This window comes from Enhydra lutris, unplaced genomic scaffold, assembly GCF_002288905.1.
Source record: "Enhydra lutris kenyoni isolate GAN:26980312 unplaced genomic scaffold, ASM228890v2 scaffoldscaffold75, whole genome shotgun sequence".
NCBI lineage: Eukaryota > Metazoa > Chordata > Mammalia > Carnivora > Mustelidae > Enhydra > Enhydra lutris.
Genome location: NW_019154159.1, coordinates 2,660,989 through 2,680,145, shown reverse-complemented (window position 1 = coordinate 2,680,145; position 19,157 = coordinate 2,660,989). Strand labels below are relative to the sequence as shown.

At 49.1% G+C, this 19,157-nt stretch overlaps 1 protein-coding gene across 1 annotated transcript in view; it reads right to left on the bottom strand.

The window, feature by feature from the left end:
- The window catches only part of LOC111160391 (trinucleotide repeat containing 6C), a 94,545-nt gene that overhangs the window by 64,242 nt on the left and 11,146 nt on the right, over positions 1-19,157 (bottom strand). Inside the window, exon 3 of the mRNA XM_022523480.1 lies at positions 8,890-9,216. The gene's annotated coding sequence lies outside the window, so the exon portion shown is untranslated. The remainder of the gene's footprint in view (positions 1-8,889; positions 9,217-19,157) is intronic.

Here is a 19,157-nt window from a genome sequence, read left to right as displayed (position 1 = left end):
CTGCCTTTGGCTCAGGTTCTGATCAGGGTCCTGGGACTGAGCCTGCGTCCTCTGGCTCCCTGCTCGGCAGGAAGCCTGCCTCTCCCTCCCTATCCGCCTGCCCCAGCTTGTGTGCTCTCTCTCTCTCTCTCTCAAATAAATACACCAGTAAAATCTTTAAAAAATAATAGTTTGAACATAAAAATGTACTTGAAACCTCGAAAGGTCTCAAAAGCTAAAGCAGAAAGTTAGGATTTTAATTCAATGGCTATGGCTTTCAAAAACGAGCTCCAGTGGGTTTGGAAGTGCCGCTCAGCACAGTCGTCTTAGCGCCTTGGCAGACACCGTACAAGCGAGGAAACTCGGACAGCAGAGCTGATGCCGCCAACACACAGGGGTGTTAACCCCAGAGCCGCTGTGGAAAATTGGGGCTGCATCCGCTCCCCACTGTCTCCTCCCCACTCAGACTCCTTTCAAGTCTTCTGTGGGTCTCTGAGGGGCACGGTTTGAGCAGCTCTGTTCCAGGGAACCCCTAAATGTCTCTCTCCACCTCCCCCTCCTCACCACTGTCACCACCACCCTCATCACTAGCACCGCCGCCTTCATCACCGCCGCCTTCATCACCATCACAACATATTGATAGGAGAATTTATTCCAAAAATGACAATTTAAAAGATCATTATTGTTTTTATGTTTAAGGCACACCTTCTTCCTAAGAGAACGTGATGACTTTGACACTATTTGAAGAACACACTTCGCATTGACCAAAGTCTCTTGACTGTTATCATTTCACCAGTCCCTGTGTTAGTCCTAGTCTAAAAGAGAACCATGGGGGAAAATTTTTGTGAAATGACTTATCTGCAGGAGCAAGCACTCCGAAATGAATGAAAACTCTGAAATAAACCAAGACTGAATTCTCATACAACTGCTCTAGATTCTCCTGCACAACCCAGGAGCTCTGAAAGGCTAAAATCTATGCCGGTAATACGCAACAAGTCCGGGAGAGTTTGCAAAAAGGGGCTGTCCTATCTATCAGGTGTGACACGACACTTTGAAATCCTGAAGTATCTCCACCACAATGCATCAACTGAACCCTAACAAAATTATGTCCATTTTACAGATGGGGAAACAGAGGCTCAGAGACGTCAAACTCAGAAAAGGTGTTAATAACTAATAAGCAGTAAGGACCGGACTGAAAGCTGTGTCTAGTGCTCCTTCCGCTCCGCCATTCTACTACCAAAATAATTCCCCCCCAAAAAAAGCCTTAAAAAGAAAAAAGTAATGAGGTTTGTGTATTATGTTAAATTCTCTTTTCTTCTGCTACTTAAATGGCTACACATTCTAAAAATAGGTATCTCTATAAAAATCTAAGTAACATAACTGTCTTAAGTGATTAATTTTTTTTTAAAGATTTTATTTATTTATTTGACAGAGAGAGAGATCACAAGTAGGCAGAGAGGCAGTCAGAGAGAGAGGAGGAAGCAGACTCCCCGCCGAGCAGAGAGCCCGATGCGGGCCTCGATCCCAGGACCCCGGGACCATGACCTGAGCCGAAGGCAGAGGCCCCAACACACTGAGCCACCCAGGCGCCCTTAAGTGATTAATTTAAAAAGGATTACACAATAGCATGATTTAAAGAGAAAAGCTTTTTTTTTTTTGAAGTTCCAAAATGTTACCATATAAAGATAAAATTTTCAAGGAAAAGTATTTAACAAAGAGCTTCCAGAAGATGGAGTAGGCAAAATTTTAACGAGGTATCAAATTCATCTGACAGGGACGTGTGGACAGGGCTTACTCGGAACTGTGCAGGATGCTGAATTAGCACCCAGAGCAACCGGAGCACAGAGCTCATTCTTTGCACCCACCAGCCCTGGACTGAAATGACCAAAGAGCAAAGCATACATTATACAAAGTGGTTCCAAGTGCTTTCCCCTAGTCGAGATGCGTCTCCTAACGTTAACCAATAACACAAATTTCCTGCCACTTCTTTCAAGAAGCAGGATAAATGTTAACCGTTTTCAGCTTCTGAGAAGCAAGATGCCTCCCCTTCCACTGCATTTCGCATGTGCGAGAACCTCACGGAGAAAGCGCTTTGAATTCAGAACTGCAAGGCGGGACAGACTGTAAACATTTCATCTGTCAACCTCCACAAACCCAAGGAAGTATGAAACACAGGCCGGAGTAAAGGTTTGCTGGAGACAGTACTCCGAGTGCGCACACAACTCCCAATTCGGGCCTGCGCTCGCTGCAAAGCAGCAGGGGGACGAGCTTGCTTCCTCCAGGTTAAGAGCCTATCAGCACTGCCACAGAACCGAGGGGCAGAAGGCGCTGCTTGGCGCTTGGGGAGGGCGTGCCGGGAGCTCGCGGAGCGAGGGAGAGCGGCGGTCACCATCCCGGTCGCCGTCACGGTCGCCGCAGCGGCGACGGAGGGGCCGCACCGCGCTGGCCGGCCGCTCCTTTCCAAGACGCCATTTTATCCAGGCGGAGCCACGGCCAGGGGCCCGGGGCGCAGAGCCCCAGTCCCCGCCTCCGCCGCGGCCGCCGCGCTCCCTCTCCTGCTCTAGCCGCCGGGGGTGGGGTACCTGCGGGCAGGGGCCGCCCGAGGCCCCGGAAGACGCTACCTGGCGAGCCGGCCGGGACGCGCAGCTCCACCACGGCGGCCGCGCGCCGCAGGAGCCTCCCGCTGGGGCGCCGCCAGCTGACTCCCGCGCCGCCCGGGGCCCCGGCAACCTGCGGGCGCCCGCGGGGCAGGGGCCAGCCGTGCCCTTTCCGCCCCGGGAGGTATCCGATTCATCCCCTTCAGCGAGGGGGAGGCGTCCACGGAGGGATCTGGAAGCTCTGATTATCTAATTGCAGCTGACACTAAACCCATCTTCCTTCCTCTTTAAATTCTTTCGACTGTCACCAACGTTCGCACTTCAGGACCAGCTACACGGAGCGCCAGGGCCGCTCTTCGGCTGTCCTGAAAGTCAGCCGCAAGAATAACGCAGTGCCGGGCCGCAAGCAGATCGCGGCTGCTCTTCCACACTCCGCCTTTGTTGCGCGCTCCTCCTTCCTTCTCGCTTTCCCTGAACAGCCCTGCAACATTTGGCATACCAACACTGGCGGTAGTATTCTAAACGAGCCCCATATGTAAACTGGCAAGTGTCCAACTTCTTAATTACTTTCCTGCCTCTGTCTAAAAGAGCTCCAAGTAGCAAACACCGCGCTACTGCATGTGCACCAAAGCCTCTGTTTATAAATGTTCGAAGCCGCCACCAAAACAATACATTGTCCTGCCTTCCGCACAATGAAAAAGAGGTTTGGTCTGGTTTTTTTGAAGATAAAAGCTCTCAAGCGTTCGGAGCTAGAGCTAAGCAGCGGACTTGCAAGAACATAGTCTGCCTAGAAAACCACATGACAAAGTGACATTTTTCTGGAACCTGAGTCGTGTGACACGGCATCGACACACCACCACGTATCTTACCAGCTCTAACTGCCAGTTGGCTAAATGAGCTCCCTTCCAAATTCATACATGAATTAAAAAATCCATTTTCCCCTGCATTTTTTTTTTTAGAAGGCCAGGGTTTTACTTCAGGACAAATAAATAGGGAACCTGGACCGGGACTGGGCGGAACCCTATCCTCTCCGCCTCATTCTGCAGGAGCACCCCCCACCCCTGACTACTCGTGAGAATGTCATCACTGCCGGTGATGGAAGACCTGAGACCCAGCGCGAGCTCCACCGGTTCCCGACCACAGATCCTGCTCCAGCTCCATACGGCAAAGCACGATGTCAGTCACTGCGAGGTTAGTAACGTTCCTACATCTGTAACTGTTCCGGAGAGACAACAGCAGACACTTGACATTCTCAACTCACCCACCGTCAGTTCATGCCACGAGCAAGTGATACCGCTGAGCAACAGGGCGTGGGGGGGAAAGAGAAGTATTCCCAGCTAGAACAGCTGGGTCAGGAGGGGCGCCAGGTGACTCAGCCGGTCAACCCCCTGACTCTTGATCTCAGCTCAGGTTTTGACCTTAGGGTTGTGAGTTCAAGCCCTGCGTGGGGCTCCATGCCAGGTATGGAGCCTACTTCAAAATAAATAAACAAAATAAAAAGAATAGCTGGGCCAGGAGATAGGACCACCTAAAATTTTTTATAAATTCTACCCACTGCCCTCCCCAGCGGCCGCACCGGTTACCTCCCCACCTGGAACAAATCGGAGCTGCCCCTTCCCAGGCCCTCAGCAGTCTGGCGGAGTGTTGTTCTGGGATCTTGCTGTGAAGCCCCCGGACCCAGCACACGGAAAGCACTCAGTCCAAGGTCCTGCTGCTATTTCAACAGACTGCCAAGCAGGGCCGTCTGGTGAGTGGAAACCGGTGCATCACTGCTGTTTTCATTTTAGTTTTCCCCGGTCACAAATAATACTAGCTCTCAACCAGTTTAGTAGCTTTAGGATCTGGAGATGGTCTGCGTCACCTCCGGCAGTTCCCATGTTTGTCTCCTATATGGTCTTCTAGCACTGTGTTGACAGGAGCCACCGCGTGCCCAGCAGTTTGGGAGGCTGGGCCATGCTAACCTAAGCCTGTGCGGGCGCATGCACGTGTGTATACGTGTTTTCTCAGGTCCCTCCAATGCATCCCATCTCATCAATTTATCGGTTTACTCTCGCTCCAGTAAGTTTTGTGCTACTTTATTGCTTCACTGAGTCATACAAACATCTACCCTCCCAGCCCGCCTCCTCCTCCTGTACCCCCGGCCACACCGAACCTCCTTCATCACCCTCGCAGGCTCCTCCATCACCTGCCTTTCACAGCTAATCCAAAACTCAGCTCAGGTCGCCTCCACGGGAAAGCCTTCCTGGACCATCCCCTGTCCTCGGTCTAGGTTAATGCCACGTGGCCCCCCACAGTTATCTTTTAGTGGCACCCCAACCCACTTGGGCATGACTATTATCCTATTATCCCTACACTTGGTAGGCGTTCAATAAACATTTTGCCCGGTGACTTAATGCAGACATGCTTGAAGAGACAACATGGGGGTGCCTGGGAGGCTCGACTGGCTGGGTGACTGCCTTCAGCTCAGGTCATGATCCTGGAGGCCCGGGATCGAGTTCTGCATCGGGCTTCCTGCTCAGTGGGGAGTCTGCTTCTCCCTCTGACCCTCCCCACTCTCATGCTCTCTCTCAAATAAATAAGATCTTTGGGGTGCCTGGGTGGCTCAGTGGGTTAAAGCCTCTGCCTTCGGCTCAGGTTATGATCCCAGGGTCCTGGCATCGAGGTCCGCATCGGGCTCTCTGCTCAGTGGGGAGCCTGCTTCCCTTCCTCTCTGTCTGCCTCTCTGCCTACTTGTGATCTCTGTCAAATAAATAAAATCTTAAAAAAAAAAAAAGATCTTTAAAAAAAAATAAGAGACAACACGGTTCTGGCAGGTTAGCCTCTCCTCCAGCAGAGGTGTGCGGCTGCCGCCTAGGCATTCTGATGGAGTCATCAGAGCAAAGAGAGTGCGAAAGTATTAAGCTCATGTATCGGCTTGTCAAAAACTGGCAAAAACTGGCACTGCGATGTTTCCATATGAACAAGTTTGACAGATTACTGTAAATTACAAGGTGAATCAAAACAAAACTTAACGAGAGCCAGACTGATCTACTGACTTAACACCCTTTTCCAAAGCATGTGGGACATAAAGGAAAGAAGGAATACAGAAGTGACAGGCTGGGTCTCTCTCCGTACGCTACCACTACCTTATGTGACAGTAGAGAAAACGGATCTACGCTCGCTGGGCTAAAACGAGTATGACTTCAGTTTTCAATTATTTTACACACATTCCTGTTTCTACACCTCCACTGTTCCCTGGTGAGTGCTTTCCGTATACTGGGGTGGACAAGATTGCTTTCCCTTACTCCGGGAAACCCTGTGACAGTCCCCTTCAGAGGGAGGAGGCAGTAAGGCGGCCCAGCCCTCAGATGAGGGGGAACCAGGATGCTCATTAATTTTAGCAGGTTTGTACTACGTAACTTCTCAAAGCTATGACAAAGGTGATTCAAAGTCCACTGATTCCTTCCAGGCACATTTAACCTTCTTTACTCTTTGCCAATCACACTAAACCTTTGCGGGGGGAGGGGGGGCACACACTGAAACAGGAAGAGCCGTACCAACCCTGCTTTTCTCAGGCCTCTTCCCATCGCTACATGATGAGTCGGCAGGACCGCACCAGGGTTCCCATCAAATGCTGTTGATCAAATGCTGTTGGTGGGGGACATTCAGGTTCTCTCGAAATCTGTCTTGCCTTCCTAGTTCCCGCGGCACAAAGTCTCGCTTTCTCTGCCTGGCCATCAGAACAGCCTTGCCTAGTCAACATTTTCCCTTCTATTCCACTTGGCTACTTTCCATTCTACCAGCACCGTTTCCTTGCTGTGTCACAAATACGCTAGGCTCAGTGTCATCTGTCCCAGTACACGCACGCCCCTGATGGCCTCCCCCTTCCGTTCTGTCCCAGTCACCGGGCCCCACCCCACGAAGCCCCTTCCGCACTTCCACCCTCTGCTCCTCCTGCAGGAAGGTGCTCGGGCTGCAGACCCATCGTCCCCTTCAGTGCGCACAGTGCTGCCTACGTTGTTCGCTGATCAACTGTAAGCGTCTCAGCTCTTAGTTACGTTGAAAGTACCCTATAAAGTGTCGCACTTTCCTAGGGTATGACCAGACCAGTGGGCTGGAAGGAGCTCTGCACTGGGGGTGGGGGGGGCAGTCCTGGTAGCTATAGCACTGGTCAAACCCCCAGCTAGGACTTCACTGTTAACCAAAATCAGAGGTCTGAACCTCTCAGGACCTCTAATCGCTAAGGTCTCTGCCCTTTAATTTCTGAGTCAGTCACTGAAAATGAGACTCTGTGCAGCAGGAACAAAGGAGGCAGGACAGGTTTCAAGAGGACCTGAATCGGTTAGAAAGGCTCGTCTGGCCATGATACCAGCAACTGCTAGGAAAGAGATAAACCTGGTATAAAATGAAGACTTTTGTTTGGGAACCAAAAATCAATCATTTATTTTGTTAAGATAATGTAGATTCATTCCATTTTCTGAGATGTTTATACAGAAAATGCTGATTTAGTCTCCTCTCTCTCTCTCTCTATACAGATATATATATTTTAAACTATGATAAACTAAAAATAGCTTTCCAGAGGATATTTACAGAGGCAAATATTATAATAAAGAATATTATTTTCAATCCCCAAATTTGAAGCAATTCCTTATTTTCTACTTCTCTAAGAAGGTCGTGATAATGTCTGGCGCCAACAGCATTTGATGGGAACCCTGGTGCGGTCCTGCCAACTCATGATGTAATGACGGGATAAGGCCAGAAGAAAGCAGGGTTGTTACAGCTCTTTTCCAGTTTTTCAAAACAAGCATCTGAAGTTAAAACACCACGCTATTTAGGGATGACTACATACTGTTGTCTGTGGTAAGATTTTCCTGAGGACCATGTTTCAGTGTAGAAAGTAACTGTGTTTGATACGGTGAAGCAGACAAGACCCTATTCTTGGTCAATGATTATATCTTTTGTCAATGATATTCTTGGTCAATGATAATTTCTTTTTCTTCCTTTTTGCTGACAACCAATGACCTACAACCCCTGTACCAGGAATTTAGCAGATCAGAGTCGAGACTATTTGAAGACACATGGCCAAGGTGTCTAAAGATATTTGTTTCAAATATATAACAAAGTCAGAGTTTTGAGAACTGCTGCTGCTGTTATGCTCTGAAGCCGTGTGGCATTATTCTCCATGTTAGAAAGCAGCACACGAAAGAAAACATCAATATAACTCCTAGCAGGTTTCTTTTAGATCCCAATCTAACGTAAGAGGCCTCCTTGCTTCCCTAGTTCCAGGCCCGAGTCTCACTAACATCAGCAAATACGGTGTCCAAGCTAGCCACCAGTGCTGATCTTGAAATCATTCAAAATGGAACGATTTAAGAAAATAACAGAGAAACACAGCTGTTGAATACTTGTATTTTGCTCTCTACCAAAACTTTCTCTAACACTTCGGTAAAGAAGTTCTTTAAAGTATGAGTCCATCAGTAAGGTCAAGAAGATGGGAAGAGGGGAGAGAGGAGAGGACAGCGGTCAGCAGTCCAGGAGCTGGAAAGTCGATGCAGAAGTGGTCGTTTCTCTCGGGAGACGAGAGAGCCAGAGCCCGGCCGTGGGCCAGGAGGCCACAAAAAGCAGACAGATCAGAAGCCTGGCCGCGCGGGGCTGAGCACGAGACCGGCAGGCTTGGTTCCGCGCGTCTGAACAAGTCACAATGACCCAGCACCCACTCCCGCTCAAACGCCGTGACCTCCCCGAGAGCGCGCAGGCCCAGTCCCGGGCCGGCCTCGGAAACGGGCAGGAAGGTTAAGGGCTCCCGCTGCAGGGCTCTACGGCAACTGCCCTGACAGACGCACATGTGCTCTTGTGCAGACCTCTAGTTTCGGGGAAGAAACAGACTTCGCTGAAGCAGCTCTTGCCAGCGGAGAACAGACGAGAAACAATATACACAAGGAGGAGGAAACAGAACTGAACTTGACAATTCAACTGGGGGCACCTGGGTGGCTCGGTCAGTTAAGCATCTGCCTTTGTCTCAGGTCATGATCTTGGAGTCCTGGGATCGAGTCCCCGACATCGGGCTCCCTGCTCAGTGGGGAGCCTGCTTTTCCCTCTCCCTCCGCCCCTCCCCCTGCTTAGGCTCTCTCTCTCTCTCTCAAATAAATAAAATCTTAAAAAATATTCAACTGAAATGAATCTATCCACCGTCTAGCTAGCTAGTTCACTCCATTAGATGCATGTAATGAATATGGACCACAGTATGTCTGTTTGTATCACTGGAGAGCAAAGTCGAAAACAGCACGCCACCTGTCACATAAAAGGAACCACTCCCTCATCTATGTGTTTTTACCTGGTTGGAGCTTACTGGGGTGCTGCTGTGCTCCGGCTCCGGGGAGAGGAGGAGGGCTTACCCCTGTGGGCCCAGCCCCCTGGGTCGGGCTCACACCGGTCAGAGCCCCCGTGGGCAGTGGCTGCCCTCTCTTTAACAGCTGCTTCTGTTCTTGCTGGCGGAAGCGTGGCGGCACCTCGCGAGGCAGGTAACGGGAGGCAGCCGGCTGCTGGCTGCTGGCAGGCGCACGTTTGCCATTGCTGCTGCTGGACAGAGTGCTGGTGCAAGCGCTGGTACTGGTACCGGCAGGTTGGGGCTGGCTTGAACAGGTCTTAGTAGGTTCTGGCACTATAAGGAATGAAACAACAAGAACCCAAAACTTTAGGAACACTCCTTAAAACCCACACCAAACCAAACCAAACCAAACCAAACAAAAACAAAAAACCGAGAAAGAAATGACAACGCAGTGCTCTGAAAATAGAAACGGACTAAAGTCCAGAGGTTCAGGTTTGAGACCCAGTTTTCTTAGAAACTGAGTGCAATTCTGAGCAGCGGGTTTTGGGCCGCAGTCCCCTGCTCTGTAGAATGGGTGACTCAGCGAGTCCAAGTTCGCAGTGGTTTACGCTTCGGCTTGCATCAGACTTGACCCAACAAGTTCCCAAGGTGCCTGATCTGATGCCGGCAGCCCCTGGAGCACACTTTGAGAACCACCGCTCTTGGCCAGTGTTTTCTCAAATTACAGGATCTTAGATGCTCATCCATCTATATATGTATTTTGTTCTGTTTTAATTCTGAGGACAACACACACGCGCACACACACGCGCTCCCCGAGCAGAGCGCTGGTGCTGCCGCTATTATCAGGTCCAGCACACGCCATCACACTCTCGCTGGCAAAGAATACAGACGGGCTAACTTGCGTATGATGCTCACAAATTAGAGAGCCAAACTGCTGTCTGAGTGTTGCATAACAAGAGTTCCACAGTAATTCAACAGGAAGAGGGAGCAGCAGAGCTGAAGGCAGGCCTGAGAGTGCTGTGTTACTACTAATAAGCACGCCAAATGCAAAGGTGAGTGACCCTGCATTCATAAGGGAGCCCAGACACATGAAATGCAAAGAATTTGAGCCTCAAAAGCCGTTGTCATCTTGAATTTGAAACATAAATATCCAGGACATTACATTTACCTTTTTTTTTTTTTTTAAGGAATTTATTTGAGAGAGAGAGAGAGCACATGAGTGGGGGGGTGGTTGTCAGAGGGAGAGAAAGAAGCAGACTCTGCTGAGCAGGGAGCCCGATGCAGGGCTCAGTCCCAGGACCCCAAGATCATAACTGAGCCAAAGGCAGATGCTTAACCAATTGAACCACCCAGGTGCCCCCCAAAGAATGATTTATTTATGTGAGGTGGCAGGGGGCCGGGAGAGAGAATCTCAGACAGACTCCACACTGAGTGTGGAGCTCAACATGGGGCTTGATCTCACAACCCTGAGATCATGACCTGAGACAAAACCAAGAGTTGAATGCTCGATCAACTGTGCCACCCAAGTGCCCCTGCCTTGTTGTCTGGGGAAAAAAAAATTTTTTTCTACTTAATTTGTAAATGTCTTTACACAGAATGAGTTTATACCTAGTTCAGTATCTACCTTAAAAGTGTTAAGTAACATTGGGGCGCCTGGGTGGCTCAGCGGCTCCTGATCTCAGGCTCCTGGGATCGAGCCCCACATCAGACTCTCTGCTCAGCAGGGAGCCTGCTTCCTCCTCTCTCTCTGCCTGCCTCTCTGCCTGCTTGTGATTAATAAATAAATAAAATCTGTGTCAAATAAATAATATAAAATAAATGTCAAATAAATAAATAAATAAATAAGTTAAATAAGTGAAATCTTTATTTAAAAAAGTGTAAGTAACATTATAAAAGTATTTCCAGTCCCTCCTGGGGGAACACAAAATGTCACTGCTGGCCTTGACATTACCCGTTTCACATGGCCTGAGTTTCTCGTCTGCCAGCATGGGCTCTGCCATGCCCCTGTGGCCCTGTACTGTCTCACAGACCACGTCTGCAAGGCCTCAGCCAACTGTTCTTCTGTCACCCTGCCCAGCAAACCCTTAACCCTAGATGAAGCCACTGTGTACTCGCTCTACTGCTGACTCAGATCACAGACTTGCAGTCCGCCATCACTCTGAGTTTGTGTCCCTAACCCAGGGCGCACTCAGTGCCTCCTGGCCATTCTACCATTTCCTGGGCCTTCTGGGTTCCACTGCTGTCAACAAGTCACTCAAAGACTTCCACTCCGGAGCCGCTAATGCCTTTATTTCCTCCTCCTCAGAAGAGGAACTGTGACTTTACTCTCCAGAAGGAATAAAAGCCATTAGGCAAAACCTTCACGTTTCTGCCACTCCAAATACATGAGCATCAAACCGTTCTCTGAACCATGCCTGTTAACTCCGATCTGTGGTGAACACTGTATTTTACCAGTTCCAAGACTTCCATTTCTTCATAAGTTAAACGCATTTACATCAGGATGTGTCCTACCGTCGATGACACGCCGGTCAGTCGGCCGTGTTTTCTCTTGGCGTATGAATACGGTACAGTTCACAGTCAAGGGCTTCAGGGAGGAAACGCAAGGTGGTGTCCTCCGGGGGACTCCGTCTCAGGGACTTTGCGTGCCCTGGGTCTTCAGCCCATGACACTCTCCAGAGCCGACACAAAGGCCCAAAGCTTGAAAGTGCGTCTTCGATTATTTCTTTGTTTTATAAACACAAGCATGCAAGACAATCTAGCCACTTGAGCTTCTGTGGAGAGCGGAGGTAAGCACATTCGCAACTTCTAACTTGCCCAGGGGTTGTGTGGCTGCTCTCCGCAAGCCCCTCCTCGTCAGGATTCGGACCCGCACAATCTCCACTTCCTTCAAAGACAGCAACAACTACTGCCCTCCGTGACCCGGAATTCCCCCGCAGCTACCTCCTGATTTGCTGCCTCTCCTCCTGTCGAACTTCTTAAAGGGTCTGTTGTAACTGCCTCTTGCGGAGTCCTCACCATCCCTTTGCCTTTCTCCAGCCCTTCTTTTCTAGACCCACCTGCTGACTCCACCATGCCCACCCTCTCTCTTCAGGGACTGCTGTTCTCCCCTCTTCTATCCAAGTACCGTGCCTCAGCAATTCTCATACACAGCTCTGCACATGTTAATACTCCTGAAACTGAGATGCATCTTATAATTAACGACGTATGTATCAGGTTAACTGGCAGTATTTGTTCTAAGTGGTACATGAAATACTGCATAATTAATAATCTATCAGATTCAGTAAAACATGGTGATTCCTAGCCATTCTTTAAATTATCAGATTAAATGTCACTTCTCCTCAGTGCCCCCTGCCGGCTCCCCCACCTTCCCACCGCCCTGTACGCGCGCCGGCACTCAGCACTGCGCACCGCTTTCGAGGCGGCCGTCTCTCCACGAGGCCGCGGTGGACGTCACCGTGGTGCCTGGCCCACAGTAAGCGCTCAACAAACGTCCAAGGGCTTGACTTTTTCTCAAACACACATTCTGAAGTTAAAGCGAAATGGAGAGATAGCAGAATATAAAGAAAGTAACTGGAAAAGCAGAAAAAATACTAGACTAGGGAAACTGAGGGCCTGGATTCCAGGCCAGCGCCCACTGATCACGTGCACGGTGCCAGTCCAGAGGTTTCCCTGCAGCTCGGTCTCCTCATCGAGAAACTAAAGGCTGAGACCGCTGACTCCCTCAGGTTCCTTCCAACTCCGAATACCTAGGATTTTCGAAGGGAAGAATAAAGGATGTGGCATGCGGTTTTAGCTCTGTGATGGCTGGCCCTTCCCAGCACACCGAGTGCTTCCTACATGTTCTGCCTCTCTCTGCTCCTGTTTCCCTGGCCTGGCTACAGACGTGGCACATTTTTTATGATTTACTTAGATTCGATGGTTATTCACCTTTAACTCAAAGGCACAGGAAATGAGCATCCATTCTAGCTTTCCTTTAAAAAAAAAAAAAAGCTATAAAACCTACTATAGGTTGATTTTTTTTTAATTAAAAAAATTTTTTAAAAAGATTTTATTTATTTGACAGAGAGAGAGAGAGAGATCACAAGTAGGCAGAAAGGCAGGCAGAGAGATGGGGGGAAGCAGGCTCCCTGCGGGGGAAGCAGGCTCCCTGCTGAGCAAGGAGCCTGAAGCGGGGCTTGATGCCAGGACCCTGAGATCATGACCTGAGCCGAAGGCAAAGGCTTAACCCACTGAGCCACCCAGGCGCCCCTACAGGTTGATTTTTAAACATAGGGGCTTTCAAGTATATATTTTTTTCTGACATTGGCCTACAGCTAATTAAAACAGCAGAAATTTCTAAGTATTTACCCCAATGAGTTGAAGATTTCTATCTACACAAACCTTCACAGGAATGTTTAGAGCAGTTTTATTTCTAGTTGTCCAAAATGGGAAGCCACCGAGATGTCGTTCTCTAGGTGACGGGTGAAGGAACTGGTACATCCGTACAATGGAGAATTACGTTTAAAAGAAATGCGTTATCAAGTCCTAACCAGAAATGAAGGAATCTCATGCATACTGCTAAGTCAAAGAAGCCAATATGAAAAGGCTTCACAGTCTATGATTCCTACTACAGAACACTGTGGAAAAGGCAGAACTATGGAGACAGTAAAACTCTCAGCAGCTGACAAGGGCGTGGGGAGGGAAGGAGGCAGAGGCAGAGCACAGGGAGTGTTCAGGGCAGTAAACCAGTATGATACTTTAATTGCGGATATATGATACCAGCATTTGTCAAACTCCTTAGAACTGTATAACACAAAGTTAACTCGAATGTAAACGGTGGACTTCGGTTAATAATAATATACCAATACAGGTTCATTGATTCAACAAAAGCCCCACGCCAAGGCCAAAGTTGGTAAGAGGAGAAACTGAGGATGTGTCAGAGGTGGGGAGAGGAAGTACTGTGGGAACTCTATACTTTCTGCTCATTCTTTCCATAAACCAAAAACTGCTCTAAAAATAACGGCTATGAAGTTGGTGGGAACGCAAACTGGTGCAGCCGCTGTGGAAAAGAGTATGGATGTCCCTAAAAAAATTAAAACTAGGGGCACTTGGGTAGTTCAGCCAGTTCAGCGCCGGACTCTGATTTCAGGTCATGATCTCGAGGTGGTGCGATCAAGCGCCGCGTCGGATTCAGCACTGGGCACAAAGCCTGCTTAAGATTCTCTCTCCACGCCCCTTCTCCCTCTCTCTAAAATAATAAATAAATAAAGTAAAAATAGAATGACCACATGATCCAGTAATACCATTACTGGGATTTACCCAAAGAAAATGAAAACACTGCCTTGAAAAGATAATATGAACGCCTACGTTTACTGCAGCATGATTTACAACAGCCGAGATAAGGAAGCACCCCAAGTGTTCACTGATAAATGAACAGTTAAAGAAGATGTGGCACACACACCCCCACGCACCCCCCCACACCCCACTAGAACATCACTCAGTGGAAGAGTCAGAAAAAAACAAATACCACATGATTTCACTGTTATATGGAATTTAAGAAACAAAATAAATGAGCAAAGAAAAAAAAAAGAGAGATAAATAAAAAACCAGACTCTTAAATACAGACCACAAACTGGAGGTTCCCAGAGGGGCGAGGGGTGGGAGATGGGTGAGACAGGTAAAAGGGATTAAGAGTACACTTGGCACGATGAGCACTGAGTAACTATGGAATTGCTGAATCAGATACTGTACACCTGAAACTAACAGAACACTAATTATACTTTGATTAAAAAAAAACTCCAAGTCTATTAATTAAAGCAAACTTGCTGTCTCTTTCACAATAGCAACTTTCCATTACAACTTTGCAAATGGAATTGAGAGCAGGGCAGTACACCTGTCTGGAAACACCACCACTGAATTTATTTAAAAATGTGATTAAAAAAATACAAAAATAAAAAAAAAATGTGATTAGCATGGGGCACCAGGGTGGCTCAGTCAGCTACGTTCCGACTCTTGATTTTGGCTTGGGTCATGATCTTGGGGCCATGGGATTGAACCCCAAGTCAGTCTCTGTGCTCAGTGTGGAGTCTGCTTGTGATTCTCTCTCTCCCCTGCCCCTCCCCCAGCTCACACTCTCTCTAAATAAATATAATCTTTTCTTGAAAAATAAAAATAGGTTATCAGCATGATATCATTTCACTTTATTACACATTTTTTAAAAATATTTTTTTATTTATTCATTTGACAGAGAGACACAGTGAGAGAAGAAACTCAAGCAGGGGGAGTGGGAGAAGGAGAAGCAAGCTTCCCACCGAGCAGGGAGCCCGACGTGGGGCTCGATCCCAGGATCCCGGGATCATGACCCGAGCCAAAGGCAGACGCCCAACGACTGAGCCATCCAGGCGCCCCTTTTATTACACATTTTAACATATCTGGCTCAAAGATCTTACTCGAGACCTAGCCATTGCTTCTTAAAAGCCCAGAATATGAACGCAACTGGTTCTTGTACTATAAAATTCAAAAGCAGCAGCTGAAAAAAAAAAAAGGAGGAAGAGGAGGAGAAGGAGAAGCAGGGAGGACAGAACAAGGGAAGAGAACTATGAGTAAGCTATAGAGTTCTACCTACCCTTGCGATGAAAATCCCTCCTGACACCGGAGGCCAACTACCATCAGAGTCAAGTACTTCCGTCCGTCGCCCAGCCTTCTCAAAGAACGGAAATGCAGAAAACCTGCCTCAACTCACAACCTGATGGAAACGACCAGCAAGGAAATCACCCTGAGCCGCCCTGCTCCGCACAGACCCCCGGGGGCCCAGGTGAGCTGACGAAGACGCACCGGCAGCCTCGTCTCCGAGAGCCGGCCCGCTGCCACTACACCGCTGTCATCTTTTCAAAAAGAAGGGAGGACAAACACAGGGCTGTTTTTCTTCAAAATATTTAGAGAAAAAGGAATTCGTGCTCCAGAAATGAAGGCGTCTCCTATAGTAAATGAATGCTATCAGTCACTGTTCTGTAGAAGTGTGATAAAGGAGTGTTATCAACAGGTAACTAGCTTTGAACATAAAGCACCAATCCTAAGAAATCTGAATATGGAATATTCCATTTTCCTAGTGTTGTCTGCACTACACGATGTGTGGTCACTTTTAGAGCCTCATTTTAAGAGTCAAAGAATCCCAAACCAATCTCCCCTCTGAAGGGGGAGAGCTGTGTAGGGCAGGAGTCAGAACAGGTGAACTAATGGTTTCCCACATTTCTGAAAGGTCGGGAAAGAACAATGAGGAATATATGACAGAGACCATACAAGGCCAGCAAAGTCTAAGACAGGTGCTATCTGGGCCTCTGTAGGAAAAGTTTGAAGGAAAGGGAAGAGAAGCCTCACTCATCAGAGCGATGAGCTGGAAGGAACCAAGAATTCTGACCCTACCGAACTGCACGTGCCTCTGGCCTCTTTTATGAGACAGCGATAAAACTTCTCCGGTGTCAACAAGTGTTCTTCAGATCTGTGAAAACTAGCAGCTAACTCACATCATCTCCACTGGTAAGTGGAGCATCTCAAAATTTGATCTGCTCATATAATATAGATAAGCCAAATAGGCAGTTTCTGACCAGCCATCCACTTTCTTCAGACACAAATTTCTTACTCTCTCTCCACCCAAAGAAAGAGTGGGATATCCAAGTCATCGTGACATGGCTCAAACTCACCTGCGTCTGAGGCTACCCCTGTTAAGTGAACAGAGGCTCACAGACGAGTCTATCCTACACATCACTGTTTTAACAGAGCAGAACTCAGCCAGTCTGTGGGAATTTCAGCTTGATTTTATTTAGGGACCATCAACAAGTCACTGCCTTAGAGAACACGAGGACAGCAGCTACGTAATAACTTCGGGACGTGGGCACTCTCAGGGGCCTCCCCTCTCCCCAGGAAGCGCTCCCCTCCCCTCTCAAGTAACAGTGACACCTGCTGGGGAAAAGGCAGACACGAAACCACCCTCTGAGAAACCAAGGCTTCTTCAAAACAATTTTCTGCTTTCGGTTACAACTTTCACAGGGCATGGTCACAACGGGGCCCACACAGCTTCTACATTTCTACTACTGGGGCGCCTGGGTGGCTCAGCGGATTAAGCCTCTACCTTCGGCTCAGGTCCTGATCTCAGGCTCCTGGGATCAAGCCCCGCATTGGGCTCCCTGCTCAGCAGGAAGCCTGCTTCTCCCTCTCCAGCTCCCCTGTGCTTGTGTTCCCACTCTCTCTCTGTCATAAATAAATAAATTCTTAAAAAAGAAAGAAAGAAAGAAACCCTGATACCAGCTAGCTCCCTCCACGTATGACGTGGACATTCCTAGAGCCGGCCGCTGTTCTGGGCACCGGGCAATGCCTGAGAACAGAAAAGGCAGCCTCCTGCCACTGAGCCCACGTCTCAGAAGGGCAAGGAGGAAAGAAAAGGCCGCACAGTGAGACGCGCAGCTGCAGCGGTTAGGTGCTCTGGGAAACCGGGAAAGCCGGGCACGGTGAGCCAGGGGTCAAATCCCTGTCTGCTGGCTTTCTTGGCCTCGCATGCCCAGCCCCTCCCCGGTGTGTCTGTACCCTCACGTCCCCTCTCCGTATTTTTTCAGGTCATATTTGAGGGATGCCAATTTTGTGCCAGACACTGGGTATATTCCGTGGAAAACATACAGTTCCTGTCCTTGTAGTTTATAATCCAGTAAGAGATTATGATTTCAGAAATACACAAGTACTCGTCGTGGTAAGCATGACGGGCGGCTAGTTCCGGTGAGGACGTGACAGCGAGGCTGGAGAAGCACCAGCCAGGTGAGGTGTGTGTGCGAGCACACCCAAGCTCGTGCGCGCGCGCGGGCTCGTGAGCTCACACCCGCCAACCGGCGCATCGTGGGGACGGTGCTGACCTGAGAAGGAGCTTTTGTGCCGGCAAGGGCTGAAACACCGCAAGTGTGGCTGGAGCCTGGGGCCTCAAGGGAGAGCAGCGAGGCCTGAGGCGGGGGAGGCAGGCACAGGCTTTGTAAGGGTTTCGGAATCCACCTGGTGGCCAATAGCTGGGGGAGCCCCGCCCCGCGTGGGGGCTCCTGTTCCGGCTGCAGCACACAGGGGAGTCTGAAGCCGCCAGTTTCAGGGAGAAGTTCTCCAGGAAAGGCTCCTCTGATTACAAGTTCATGGAGAGTTGACATACTCTTTCACTGCTATTTAAACTCAACAAGCAGGTGACCTTGACCAAGAACCTGTCTGTGCAAGCTCTAGAGACAGGGGTCCTGTGTGCTTGCCCCTTGTCACCTTCACAGGTAAGGGAAACCACTTGTAGCCCGGCCCACAGCACCAGCCCCCCTCCTTGCTCCACTCCACAAATCCCCAGGGGGCAACCCTTGGGATGTCAGGTTCCCATCAGGGTCCACCTTCCCTTCCTCACCAGGGACTTAACAGAGCAGGGAGCACAGGTGCCTAGTGCACCAAGACATTTCTGCCTTATTACCCAAGCCATACTACCAAGACACTCTTTCCTTTAAAAATTTATTTGGGGGGCGCCTGGGTGGCTCAGTGGGTTAAAGCCTCTGCCTTCGGCTCAGGTCATGATCTCAGGGTCCTGGAATCGAGCCCCGCATCGGGCTCTCTGCTCAGTAGGGAGCCTGCTTCCCTTCCTCTCTCTCTGCCTGCCTCTCTGCCTACTTGTGATCTCTGTCTGTCAAATAAATAAATAAAATCTTTAAAAAAAAAAATTTATTTGGAAGGGCGCCTGGGTGGCTCGGTCGGTTAAGTATCTGCCTTTGGCTCAGGTCATGATCCCGGGATTCTGGGATCCAGCCCTGTGTTGGGCTCCCTGATCCTCCCTCTCCCTCTGCCTGGCACTCCTCCTGTTTGTGCATGTGTGCTCTCTGTCGAATAAACAAAATCTTGAAAAAAAATTATTTGGAAATATTTAAGATGTACAAAAAGGCATAAAGTTCAAATAATCAATAAACCTTCATGTACCCAATCCCCAGCTTAAGAAGAATAATTTCACCGATGCCACCAGAGCCCCATCTCCCCCTCTGCCTGACTGTGTGCTGCTCTGAAGAGTCTCCCCAGGAGCAACGCGAGCTTTATCATTCCCGTGCGCCTCTCCAGAGATGCGGTGCAGTGGCGATGGGTACGGATTTGGGGTTTAAATTTCAGCTCTGCCCCTTCCTGGCTGGTGACGCTGGGTAAGTTGCTAACCTCTCGGTCACTAAGTTGTGCCATCTGTAAAATATGGGTAAGTGGGGGGTAAAACGGGGGTTAGGGCACCTTACTGAGAAGGTTCGTTGAGGAGA